This window comes from Coenobita brevimanus, chromosome 88, assembly GCF_032717465.1.
Source record: "Coenobita brevimanus isolate Jiangsu-jjx chromosome 88, ASM3271746v2, whole genome shotgun sequence".
Lineage (NCBI taxonomy): Eukaryota > Metazoa > Arthropoda > Malacostraca > Decapoda > Coenobitidae > Coenobita > Coenobita brevimanus.
In genome coordinates, this window is record NC_137041.1 from 10,338,251 (window position 1) to 10,350,971 (window position 12,721).

Sequence of the window (12,721 nt, forward strand, 5' to 3'; positions counted from 1 at the left end):
TGGACCTTGCAAGAGGGGAACAAGTCAAGAGTGAGAGCAGTGGAAATGAGTTACTTGAGAGGAGCATGTGGAGTGACGTGGAGGGACAGGTTGACGAATGAAGAAGTGAAGGAACGTTGTGGGGTAGATGTGGATGTGGTTGAGAAGATTAGGAGAAATACACTGAGGTGGTTTGGACATGTGGAGAGAATGGAGAATGAAAGACTGACTAAGAGGGTGTATGTAGGTGAGGTGGAGGGAGGGAGAGGGAGGGGTAGACCGAGGATGAGGTGGAGGGATGGAGTTGAGAGGTATATGAGGGAGGAGGGGGTGAGCTGGGAGGAGGGTAGTCAAATGGTGGGTGACAGAGTGACTTGGAGGCGTTTTGTCTGCGGCCACCCTTTGCGGGATTAGGGCGTCGGGCTATAGATAGATAGATAGATAGTGTGTGTGTGTGTGTGTGTGTGTGTGTGTGTGTGTGTGTGTGTGTGTGTGTGTGTGTGTGTGTGTGTGTGTGTGCGCGTATTCCTTATGACCTTGTGAATATTTGACGCCACACGAAAAAAAAAAAAAAAAAAATATTCTCAGCTTATCCTGTTTTCATCTTCAAATGAGCTGATCTCACAACATTTATTTCAGAGTATTTTTTTTCCTAGAAGCTATGCCCGCCTCGAGAGCTGTATGTAGTAAAGAAAAAGTAAGATCACAGAGCCGGAGGTCTGATCTCAAAAGGAAGAACACTGCTGTAGACTGAATGTAATGTCAGAGTGTATGTGCTGGAACATAAGAAAAAATATGTTGCAGGGACGAAGAAATGAATGTATACAACTTCAGGCATAGCTTTTATGGACTCATTTTTATTTTTAAACGAATTTATTTTTTAGGACTGTATATTCATTTGTTGTAGTATGAGTGAGAGTTAACTCGCACATCAAAAATCTGATCTCTTGAAAGACTAACCTCTATTTATTATTATTATTATTATTATTATTATTATTATTATTATTTATTATTATTATTATTATTATTATTATTATTATTATTATTATTACTACTACTACTACTACTACTGAGTTTGGGTTGCAGTATATCTAATATTTATTCCTCAACGGAATACTTATGCTTTGCTCTTAATGCTTCAGACAGTTCTCTCCCTATTTTTTTTTTTTTTTTTTGGTCCGTAATGTTCTAGCTTTGATGTGCATGTTAACATCTTCATAAACGTGCAGGATTTGTCATAAGAACAGAGAAATGTATTTTTTCTGTCTGTCTGTCTCTATCTGCCCATCTATCTGTCGACATATCATTCTGTCTGTCTGTCATCTTATCTGTTTGTGTTTTTATCTGCCCATCTATCTATCTACGTACCATTCTGTCGGTCTGTCTAGCTGTCTGTCTGTCCTTCTATCTGCCTATCTGATCGTCTACCTATCTATCTGTCTTTCTATCTGCTCATCAATCAATCTATCTATCATTCTGTCCGCCAGTCTAATTTATCTACCTATCTTCGTAATGGCACGTTGGTATTGTCATTCCTTTTGCAATTTCAATTATGTGACTGACATAGAGAATGATTAAACTGGCAAACTTTGGCAACACAGTGTTTAATATGAACATAATGAAAAGATTTTGTGATACTGTGCTTCCTACAACACAAGAACTGTAATAAAAAAAAATGTGTATATACAGTACATGCCTTGACGTGAATTATTCGTCTGTCAAGGAGTGTGAATATTAGTTTTCTGTCTCAGTGGAATTCTCTTGACCCTTTTATACCCGGGGATGTCTTTATTCTTGCCACATCTGTTGATTTTATTCAGCTTAGGATAAACTTTTTGGACTGGAGGTGTTAGGTATAGCATTAATAAACCCCTTCAAGACGATAGGCCTTTCTTTTTAGTTGAATAAAATCGTCTGGAAGCACCGAAAGAAAACCAAAAAATGACATTCACCCAGACTCAAAGTCGCGTCCACACTAATGTTTGCTGGTGCGGGTGGGTGCAGGAGGAAGTTTTTCATCAAAGTAACGGGGAGGATGTGGGCGAAAACTCTTACGGGTTGAGGTAATGCAGAAATTCCTCCCGCACCAGCAATATCTGGTGTGGACGTGACGATCGGGTGGACTGGCATGCTTCCCGTTACAAAACGCCTTAAGTACATCTCCCGACTCAGGCCCAGTTGGTATTAGATCCTTTACCCTTATCTGTATCAGTGTTTTCTTGTCCCTGGGAAGTGTTATGGCGGTGGGAAGTGTCAAGTGTTCTGCGTGTTGTGTGTCAAGTGTCATATAGTGTTTGTATAGAGCCAGCAGGAAGGGAACGCCACCGGTTATAAACAGGTTATTCAGATCTTATGCAGGCAGTATTATTTTGCTTGATGACGCTGAGGTCGATGTTACTATTATTTGTGTGGAAATTAAAAATTTCTTGAATGTTTTATGCAATATATCGCCTAAAAACACGAAATTCCGGTGACTATGAAATCAGAATGTTTTTTTATTTTCCCGTTACAAACCTTTGTTGGATTAGCTTTGATATAAGGAAAATACATATTTAAGACAAGTTGTATAAGTTCATTCCTGGAATAGGTTATGATGGTTAGGGTCAGGAAAATATTTGTGTAATTTATGAATAGAACATGCTCACTATATTTTCGAGTATGAAATGTTATATATATATATATATATATATATATATATATATATATATATATATATATATATATATATATATATATATATATATATATATATATATATATATATATATAAAATCTTCAAGGTTTACACTTGTTGGAGTACCTGTGTATATACTGCAAAAGGAGGACTGTAACTATATTGTAAATTTACACATACAAGTATATACATATACATATACTGTATACAACTGTTGAAATTAAATGTTTAAATTAACCTTTGTTAATCTACCTGGTTGGGTGAAAGCGTCATCTACAGTAAGTGCTCTCTCTCTCTCTCACTCTCTCTCTGCTGAACTCGACGTACGGCTGATACATGAAATATCAGTTGAAGCAGCCAAGAAAACAGGGAATGAAACACACACACACACACACACACACACACACACACACACACACACACACACACACACACACTGGGAAAAAGAGGAAAATGAGGTGAATGGATAAGGTCATGGGTACAATGACAGTAAAGAGAAGGGAGACGTAGAGAGGGGAGAGCAAATTTTTGATGGAGTGTAGGAAGACAAAAAGTAGAGAAAGGAGAAAAAGATGAGGAAGCAAACGAGAAGAATAGAAAAAGCATATAAGATGGAAACCATAGAACTGGTCAGGAAGGAGAAAAATGAGGGGGGAAGAGTAGGAGAAGGAAAGAAAAGGGGGAGAGAATAATTAGAAAGAGAGTCTAGAGGAGAAGAGGGAATGTCCAGGAGAAGGAAAATAGTGAAGTGGTTAGGAAGGACAGAAAATAGGAGGGGAATAGAGGGAGGAGAGGAAGGGGAGAAAGAAAATTAAGAGAGTACATTACATCACCCAGTCCTGCTTTGCCCTATCACGAGCGTAGGACCTGTAACTAGGGTACTCAGTCCCGACATGTAAGGAGAATTTGACCTGCCTTTTCCCTGGGTGGCATTCCTTGTAGTGGGCATCTGGCTGGAGCACCTTAACTCACTAGATCACCAGGCGTCGTTTGATTAGATGGCTAACACTCACCGCAGTAACTGGTGTTCTGGTTAACAGGAAACCTTTTGGCTTGTCGCTTGCTACTGAGTCACCCGACGGCAGTGCTACATCGATATAGTGTATGGTGGGCAGCACCATCGACCACAAAAATTACCATGACTAATTTATTAATTGTAAGCTTGATGGTTGCCTTGCAGAATTTATTAATTTATTGGCTGACTGCTTTGTTCACTATTTCAGTAGCTTAGTGACTGAATGACTTATTCTGACTGATTTCTTGACTGATTCATTGACTAACTGACTGATATAGTGACTGAATGAATAACTACTGTAGGTAAGCTGACTTGCAATCAGTGATTGACTGACTTATCTATTGATGTATTTATGTGTGCAGAGTGTAGCTCATTGTATGTGTTGTGGGAGGGTTAAAGATGAGTTAGTTTACCGCACAACTCCAGTTCAAGAGCTAGTGATAAATACTCTTTATTAACCCTAGATTGATAATGTGGGGTCGGACAGACCCCAGAGTTTTTTATTTATTTTTTTTTTTGCATGTGGTTTATTTATTTATTTATTTTTTATCCAAAAAAACTTGTCCCTCCCGGTACCCTCCTGACTCTTGATGACCTTCATGGGAATAATAGGTTCATTTCTGTATCTGGCTCTAATTTATCACTATGGGGTCATTGGGGTTTTTCACACCCCAGATTACCTAATACGCAACTTGTTCGAGTCTGAGAGACCCCAGATTAAATTTCATGTGATGCTGTTACCACTTCCTTATAAGCATATTTTTTTTACATCCAGGGCTCCATTTTTAGTCTGTATATACTGCAAACATCCGTTAACATGATATTCCATGAAAAAAAAAAATTACCTGCATTAGTATTGTTACGTCCTCGTCCCACACCGCCACAGGCTCCAACAGCAGTAGTTCGGTACAGGGAGGACGTTGCCCAGTGAGCTGTTCTTCCTATGGTCAGCCTTTAGGTGTACAGTACACAAGATCAGCTGAGGCATTGTAAATAAACACTGGCTTCTTAGGTTCACTGTTTTTCTTTTCCAAGTAACTACATTGAATGCTTTCCAACTTCGATACTTCACTGTTCTCACAAGCACTGGAGTTATACACACTTTACTAACTGTAATTGCACTTAATGCTTGACAACACCACTATTTTTCACAAGTTCCAATGATATACAAACTTCAATAAACACTTCGCTGTTTTCACAAGTACCAAAATTATACAAACTTCACTGCACGGACACTGCACTATACTTAAACTGAACTGAACATGGCTGAACTTGAAATAGTCTCTACCCCATCTTTATATAAGCTTGCATTATTCGAGAAACTTCTACATTCTACAAGAACAACAGTTGCCAACTCGGAGATATTAAAACATGCCATCGTTGTCTTACATTACGTAACACTCTAAATCATTTACCATGCGAACTTAAATTACATAATTTAACAAGCAATAAAACATTATAAAGAAAAAGAGCTCAACAATTGATGTCCAACTTACGAAAGAACTATGCTCACAAACAGCAAGCAAACTGGCAACTGACTCGTACTGGAACTAGCTACCGTAAACATCGGGACTCAGCAAGAAGCTTCGAGACTACTTAACTACCAAATCCCGCTTCTTAACAGTATCTAACTGCAGTCACTGCATATGGGAATGGAGTGCTCCCACTACCTCCACAGTCAGGGCCTGTTTTTTTTTATTATTATTTTTTTTTATGGACTGTCATGTTAACAGATGTTTGCAGTATATTCAGACTAAAAAATGGAGCCATGGACATAAAAAGAAATATGAATATTGAAATACCCACCATAGTAGCAGAGCATCACCGGGGCATAGCGACACTCCCCCCAGAAGGAGACCACGGAGAGGCTCTGGGGGCACATGCATTGCCCAGGCAGTACGGGCCTATGTCCCTGACTACTTTGCGCCATTATTCCCCGGAATAGACACAGCAAGGACGATGCAGTCCGGGTGCATTACCCTCTAGCCGGATTAGCCCTCACCAGGTTCTAGGTGGGACTGATTTTTCAGTCCCAAGCAGCACCCAAGTGATGGCCATCAGCCGCACAAAATCCGTGACGGCCATCAGCCGCACAAAAACCGTGACGGCCATCAGCCGCACAAACCCAGAGACGGCCATCAGCCACTCGACCTCTGCAACCCCCTCCTTCCCTGCAGAAACGGGTGATGGCCATCAGTTTCACTCGGGGAGAAACGGAACCATCCCCTCTCCTGCTGCAGCTACCTATGGGAGCTGCACTCTGGTGATGGCCTTCAACCACACCAGCAGGCAGGTGACGGCCATCAGCCGCACCTCAGCTGCCATCCACTCCCCTCACAGGACACCTGTGTTGGCCATCAGTTGCACTTTGCCCACGGTCCTGTCTGGAAGTCGGGCCCGGTGACGGCCATCAGCTGCACTGACAGGAAAGGGACGGCCATCAGCCAACCTCCTGCTGTTGTCCACGGGACCTAGGTGATGGCCATCAGCCGTGTCAGGGAGAGACACCCCACCAAATGTCTCTCATCCCCTGTGACTTCCTCTGTGGAGGAAGACCCTTGCTTGGCTCAACCCTCCTGTAGCCGAGCGGGATGCCCCTCCATTTCTCCCCACAGAGGCAGCCCTTAGGAGGAACTTCCCTGGCTGGAGGAGGTTTGGTGAGGCCCCCTGGTGACCCTGGGAGTGTGTTCAGTTCAGCCGGCGCCCAGGCAAGACGACCAGCTGACAGACTCCCGCTGAAGGCGATGCCACAGACTACAGACTACCCCTGGCAGCGGCCTGATGGGAGGGAGATCACAGATGCTGGACTCCCAGAGGTGCCCCTGTGACCCCAGGGTGCAACCTCCCTAGCCCCAGACGAAGACGACCTCCTCCCCTGGGTGGGTGCAGGCAAGCACACCTACTCTCCCTGTTTGGCCCGAGCCCTGAGGACCAGACCCCTCATCGAGGCCCCACCAGAGGAGGGCCTGTCACTACACCACCCAGCAGCCCACAGAAGACGACGTCGCCCCTGAGGATTGTCCCGTGTCCCTTGAGAAAAGGAACACCTGACAGGACTCCTCCTACACATGGCCGACACCTGTAGAGCCCGAGACCTCAGCAGCCCAGTTGGAGCCCTCTAGTCTATCTAGTGCCTTTGTGACTGAATAGTGTACTGTGTTGTACTTGTATTCATATTGTATACTGTGTGTAGAAATTAAGATAATATACTTGTAAGGTTGTTGCCCAGAGTTTTTATGCCCTGTTCCTCCCATAGTGTGTTCTAGCTTCGGTCTCGAAAGAGAACCCCGGCTCAATAGCTATACTCGCGACAGTGAGAGGTGGTGGAGAAGCGCCTCCCTCAGGGAGGAGTGAGGAAAAGGCTTTCCTTCTCTCGTCCCTGATTGGTCTACGGTGATGAGCAGAATGGGGATGTGTGAAAGCGCTTATATTTCCTTCTAGTACTGTCACCAAAGAGATCGCCATTGCTCGAAGCTTTATTTATTGCTACAACAGTTAATATATGTACATAGACTATTACCTATGGTATATCACAATACATACAGGTGTGCATGTTGATATTCTAGAATATGAAAGTCTAGCCAAAAACATTTAAGGAGTAAAACATTAGAAAGGACAGTATAGTACTAACCATAAGCCAAAATCAGAGAGAGAGAGAGAGAGAGAGAGAGAGAGAGAGAGAGAGAGAGAGCAGAATACAGAAAAAGAAACACATGTGCTTTGAGGGAGTGGTAAAGACAAGATCGGGTCCACCGGGACATACTTGTCACTCCTAAGCCCCTTTCTTCTCTCCCCTACCCTGTCGCTCCGGAGGGCGTACGTGCATGCATTCAGACATATTTATACATACAGTATATACATGCATAAATGCATACATATATATATATATATATATATATATATATATATATATATATATATATATATAAATATCTATCTATCTATCTATATATATATAAATATCTATCTATCTATCTATATCTATATCTATATATCTATCTATCAATCTATCTATCTATCTATATATATATATATATATATATATATATATATATATATATATATCTATATATCTATATATATATATATATATATATGTGTGTGTGTGTGTGTGTGTGTGTGTGTGTGTGTGTGTGTGGCGGGGGGGACACAATCTATCCGCACTATGGGGTGGTCTACTACTCTGCGGCCAGGTTGTGTTAGGAAGAATACTGCCACCGTATTCCCTGCGTGTCGTAAAAGGCGACTAAAAGGGGCGGGGTGAGGGGACTAGGGACCCCCTCCTCTGTTTTTTAGTTCCTAAAAAGAGACAGGCCAGAGAAAGGGATGGGGGATTGAGTTATCCCCGTACCCTGAAGATTGGGTCTATGAATGTGCGTGGATGTAGTACGATTGAGGCTAAAAGGGATGAGATTGGAAGAATGTTTGTGAGAAGAAAGTTGGATGTGTTAGCTTTCAGTGAAACGAAGATGAAAGGGAAGGGTGAGTCTATGTTTGGAAGTGTGAATGGAAGATTGTCAGGTGTTGATAGAGGAAGGGCAAGAGAAGGTGTGGCCTTGTTAGTGAGTCCGGAAGTACAGCAGTGTGTGATTGAATGGAAGAAGGTGTCATCGAGACTGATGTGGGTGAAAGCGAAATTTGAACGTGAGTTGTGGGTGTTTGTGAATGCATATGGGCCTGGTAGTGAAAGGGATGAAGAGGAGAGGGAGTCTTTCTGGAATGATGTTGATGAGTGTCTGCAGAGTTTTGGAGCGAATGTGAATGTGGTAATGATGGGAGATCTGAATGCTAGAGTGGGAAATGTAGCAGTTGAAGGTGTAGTTGGTATGCATGGTGTGCCTGGAAGAAATGAAAATGGGGAACGAATGATAGCGATGTGTGTTGAGCGAGAGATGGTGATTGGAAATACGCTGATTGAGAAGAAAGATATTTATAAGTATACATGGGTGAGACAGGAGAGTGGAAGGGTTGTTGATAGAGCTTTGATGGACTATGTGGTTGTGTCTAGGAATGTATTAGGAAGATTGTTGGATGTGAGAGTTCTGAGAGGGGAGGGTGGAGGTATGTCTGACCACTACCTGGTGGAAGGAAAGTTAAGAGTAGGTAAGAGATGGGTGAGATCTAGGAGGGTTAGGTGTGGCAGGGAGGTTTTGAAAGTGAGTGAGTTGGATGAGAGAGAGAAAAAGATAGAGTATCAGGAGAAATTGAAAGATGAGTGGAACGCACTGAAAGATCAGGAATATGGCAGTGTGGAGGAGGAATGGCAGTTGTTTAAGAGTGCTGTGGTGGGGCATGCAGAAGTGGAGTGTGGTGTGAGACGTGTGGGTGGTGGTGTAAGAAAAGGAAGTGAATGGTGGTGCGAGGAAGTAAGTACGGCTGTGGCTGAGAAGAGACGTGCATATGAAGTGTGGCTGCAGAGGAAGGATGAGATGTCATATGAAAGGTATAAGGAAAAGAGGAATAGGGCGAGAAGGGTGGTGCGTGATGCTAAAGTGGCAGCAGATGAAAGGTGGGGTAGGCGGCTTACAGAGAATTTTCAACAGAATAAGAAAATGTTTTGGAAGGAGGTGAAAAGGGTGCGAAAGGGAGAGTCTGGGAAGGAAGAACGAGTAAAAGCAGAGGATGGAAGAATGTTAATTGAGATGGATGCAGTAAGGAAGAGATGGGCAGAGTATTTTGAAAGATTGTTATATGTAGAGGAGGAAAGGGTGGCTGAGATTGTGGCAGATGGAAGGGTGCAAGGAATAAATGTGTTGGGAGAGTTGAATGATTCTTTGATCACGAAGGAGGAAGTGAAGAAGGCAGTAAAGGAGACGAAAACAGGGAAAGCTGCAGGTATGGATGGGTGTCCTGTGGAATGCCTGAAAGGTGGTGGGGTGACCATTGTTGACTGGTTAGTAAGATTGTTGAATGTATGCTTTGTGAAAGGTATGGTGCCAATTGACTGGGCAAGTGTTTGTGTGGTCCTGTTGTATAAAGGCAAGGGTGATAAGTATGAATGTACTAGCTTTAGGGGTATAAGTCTCTTGAGTGTTGTAGGTAAGGTTTATGGTAGAGTGTTAATTATGAGAGTTAGAGAGGGTACAGAGGGAGTGATTGGTGAAGAGAAGTGTGGCTTTAGGAGAGGGAGGGGATGCGTGGTTCAGGTGTTTGCTGTGAGACAAGTGTGTGAAAAGTATTTAGCAAAAGGCAAGGATGTGTTTTGGGCATTCATGGATTTAGAGAAAGCATATGATAGAATTGATAGGGAGGCTTTGTGGACTGTTTTAAGATTGTATGGACTTGATGGTAGGTTACTAAAAGGGGTGAAAAGTTTTTATGTAAATAGTAGAGCGTGTGTAAGAGTGGGAAATGCTGTGAGTGACTGGTTTCCTGTGAGAGTGGGGCTGCGACAGGGATGTGTGATGTCGCCTTGGTTGTTTAATATTTACATGGATGGTGTTGTAAGGAAGGTGAATGCAAGAGTTTTAGGTGGAGGTCTGAGTCTGGTGAATGTTGATGGTGGAGAGTGGAATCTGAAGCAGCTGCTGTTTGCAGATGATACTGCACTGGTGGCTGATTCAGAGAAGAGATTGAGACAGTTGGTAGAGGAGTTTGAAAGGGTGTGTGAGAGGAGAAAATTGAAAGTAAATGAGAATAAGAGTAAAGTGATGAAGTGTACGAGATTGGTAGATGGTAGGGGGATGAATATAGCTTTGAATGGCGAGTTGCTTGAGGAGGTAGAGTGTTTTAAATATCTAGGGGCACATGTTGCTGTGGATGGAAGAATAGATGCAGAAGTGAAGTTTAGAATAAATGAAGTAGGAAGGGTGCTGGGAGGAATGAAAAAAGTGTTTAGATGTCGTTCGCTTAGAATGGATGTAAAGAGAAGGTTGTATGAGGGTGTTGTGGCACCGACTGCGTTATATGGGGCTGAAACATGGAATAAGGGTGTAGCAGAGAGGAAAAGTTTGAATGTAATGGAGATGATGTGTCTGAGGAGGATATGTGGAGTGACGCGTATGGATCGAGTGCGAAATGATGAAGTGCGAAGGAGAACTGGAGTTGTTCGGGAGATGGCTGGTAGAGTTGAGCAGAGGGTGTTGCGATGGTTTGGGCATATGGAGAGAATGGATAATGAGCGATTGGTGAAAAAGATAACTAGATCTGATGTGAGAGGTGTTAGGCTGAGAGGAAGACCACGAATAGGATGGATGGACAGTGTGAAGAGAGCACTGGATGCGAGAGGGATGTCTGTTGAGCAAGGAAGAGTGGCTGTGCGTGACAGAAATAAATGGAGAGAAATTGTGAATGAATAAGTGATGACGCAGCCCTGAGGGGATATTCTCCCACATTTGGTCTGATCAGCTAGTCAGGTCAGGTGCGGGTAAGGGGATGGGTCTGTTATGATGTGGCAAGGGTAAACCAGCTCTGCTGTCGGGCCCTGCTGTGGATGTCACTGATTGCATTGCGCAGTTGACCCTTGTGCGGTGTGGTGCGGTGAGGATCTGTCCGTTCTCCCCTTGGGGCTAAGATGCGAATGAATGTGTTTGAATGGATGAGTAAATGGGGAGTGTGTCGTCCTGTCTCGGCTACCTCCCTTTCCTCGGGGGAAGCAGCCTAGGTATATATATATATATATATATATATAGAGAGAGAGAGAGGGGGGGGGATCAGAAGGTGAGGTCACATGGGAGACACGGCCTATATATAAACTGGCTTGGTATGAACATGTCATTATTTCCTTGGAAACGTTTATTGCAGACAGTACTCAGCTATTCCTGTTCAAGTCTAACTGTTACAGACATTTTATGAATGGAGGACACCAATAGTCTGGTGTATGGATTATTTTTTTTTTCCCCATTTGTTTTTCCTTCCTCCGTTCTGTTATTAAAAAAAAAAAAAAAAAAATCCGTTTCCTGTATCCTGGTGTGACGAAAACTGAGCAACTTCGGATACCTGAGGCATTGCTGTACAGGCCAAATCGGTAATCATGATGCAAGACTTGGAAGATGCTGAAGGCAGGCTACCATACACCGGCCAGACACGAAGAGTGGTGACGCAACACTCAGTGAAACTGACCTGGATGTCGAGACAGCAGCGGCGACGGGAGTATCGGTGAGCTCTGTGCAACGTACGGAAAAGGAGGTGAAGGAAGGAGGAATCCGGTCGCCTTCTCGCAAGAAAATAAGAACTTCTTCAGTGCCGGACAACAATGACGATTTCGATGAAGCCTGCATAAGAAGAGAAATTCTGTCTTTTTATGAAAGGAGGGAAATTCGAACCATGTGTAGCCTGCTGGAGAAGGTTAAAGAACCCCCAGTGAATTTTCCTGGTGGTAAAACGTCGCTTTCTAAAATGGTCAAGAGAATAGGATTTAGATTTAAGAAAACCGAAAATGGGAGACAGCTTCTAATAGAAACAGAAGACATTGTTATTGCATGGTGTAAATATTAAAGGATTGTTAAATGAAACCAGAAACTTCAATAACCCACGGACAGAAGTTTATTTAGATGAAACGTGGGTAAATCGAAATGAAGCTGTGAGCAGATGCTGGAGTACAGCAGACGGAAGTGTTGGCCCAAAGTTAAAAAACGGGAAAAGGAGCGTGTTTTATCATTCTACAAGCTGGCGGAGAAAATGGTTTTGTGCCTGGAGGACTGCTGATTAGAGCAAAGAATGGTATCAAGGGAGATTACCATGATTCTATGAATCACGAGTGATTCGGGACATGGTTTAAGGAACAGTTTCTTTCAAATATTCCGCCAAATTAATTGATAATAATGGATAATGCACCCTACCATTCTAAAATACTTAATAAAGCACCAACCAAAAGTTCAAACAAGGTGATATAATTAAATGGTTACTGGACAATAACATTCCTCATGACCCATCGCATACAAAATCTGAGTTGCTATATCATGTGAATAAAAACAGAGACAGGCAGATATATGAGATTGATCAAATAGCCCATGATCACGGACACAAGGTGTTGATCGAGACTTCCTCCATATCACTGCAATCTCAATCCCATAGAACTCGTAAGTCAAAAATAAAAAAGAGGAACTCTAATG